Source organism: Micropterus dolomieu, linkage group LG12, assembly GCF_021292245.1.
Source record: "Micropterus dolomieu isolate WLL.071019.BEF.003 ecotype Adirondacks linkage group LG12, ASM2129224v1, whole genome shotgun sequence".
NCBI classification, from domain to species: domain Eukaryota; kingdom Metazoa; phylum Chordata; class Actinopteri; order Centrarchiformes; family Centrarchidae; genus Micropterus; species Micropterus dolomieu.
In genome coordinates, this window is record NC_060161.1 from 31,629,515 (window position 1) to 31,631,150 (window position 1,636).

Sequence of the window (1,636 nt, forward strand, 5' to 3'; positions counted from 1 at the left end):
CCGGGTGAAGTCAAAATGAAAGAGGGAAGAAAGAATCAGCATTCTTTTCATATAAATATGAGCAGTAATTCTGTACACATGAGTTAGTTCTGAATGCAAGATAAAACATTTGTTCTGTGTCTTCCAGGCCAGTCTCAGGGGGTTGGAGCGTCTCAAACAATAGTGGCAGTAGTTGGTGAGGATGTTATCTTGCCTTGCCGCCTGGAACCTGCAGCAGATGTTGTTTCAAAGAGTCTGGAGTGGGGGAGACCTGATCTGGAACCCAGATTTGTCCATGTGTGGCATGAAGGTCAAAACCTTCTGGTTAACCAAAACCCGTCTTACAAAGGAAGAACATCACTGTCCATAGAGAAGCTGAGGCACGGAGACCTTTCACTGAAACTCTCTGCAGTGAAACACTCTGATAATGGAATATATAGATGTTACTTTCCCTCACAGAGATAAAGAATCTACTGTTGAGCTTGTTGTTGGTGAGTGGGTTTCAGTTTTTAACACTCCTGTACATATCTTTACATTTTAGCAGCTCCACTGGAGCAGGTTTGATGTCTGATTTAATGCCCTTATATGAAGATCCAAACACCATGGGACATTTACCGCTGCATAAAGCCATCTTCAAGAGAAGTCAAATAAATTACACCTGTACTTGTATATTAGTGGCAGATGGGTTGTGGTTATATTTCTTTGAAGGAGTATCCAATAATCTGGTGATCAACTTCAGTTAAAAGTAGTTAAACTGTATTGTGATTTTGGTGTTTCTATTTTAAAGGAAATTAATTACTGTCTGTAACATTTATTGAAAATTATTTAAAATCAATTAATTGTTCCTAAGTCTACCTAGAAAGCAGCTTTCCTCAGCAAGTCCTCCAAATTAAAAGACATAATACATTGTAACTCAGCTGCATAATGACACATAATTTACATACTTTCTTACTTGTCTGGTTTAAAAGGCTCTCTGCAAGTTGATTTCTGTAGTAATTCACACAACTGCAACAGAGTGGTGTGCCTTCTCTCTAGCTGATTGTTTCAGATTAATTTCAGGAGTGTTTTCCTCAAGTAAAACTTTTAATTAAATCATATCAATAATTTAAGATTACAGCAAGTTTAACATAATAGTTTTGTACCAGCTGTTCCTTTAATGTTGCAATCATCTCTCTGTTTGGGCCGAGTTCATGTCTTTGAATTTCATTTAAAATCAATTAATTGTGCCAAAGTCTACCCAGAAAGCAGCTTTTCTCAGCAAGTATTTATGCAGATTTAGGTCCAGTAGATTTTTCTGTGGAGACCTCTATCAGGTCTGTCACTATCAGTGTTGGGCAGCAATGCATTACTCTGTAACACATTAATTTAATATTATTATGAAGCTGCGTCACTGTTACTCGTTACTGAACGCATCATCCATGAAGAGAATGCGCAACCGGACTTAGCCAAAAACTAAAGGAGGAATGGAGAACGAGGGAGAGAGGCGTTCTTTCTACAGCTGTAAGTAGCTTGTGCCATTATTGTGTCACAGTCTTTTCTCTTCTCTCCTGTCATCAGGTTCTGTCTCCTCACCTGTCTTAGCAGGGATTTACTTAAACAGCAGTGTAGTGATTTTAAACTGTGACTCTGAGGGCTGGTATCCAGAGCCTGAGGTGTT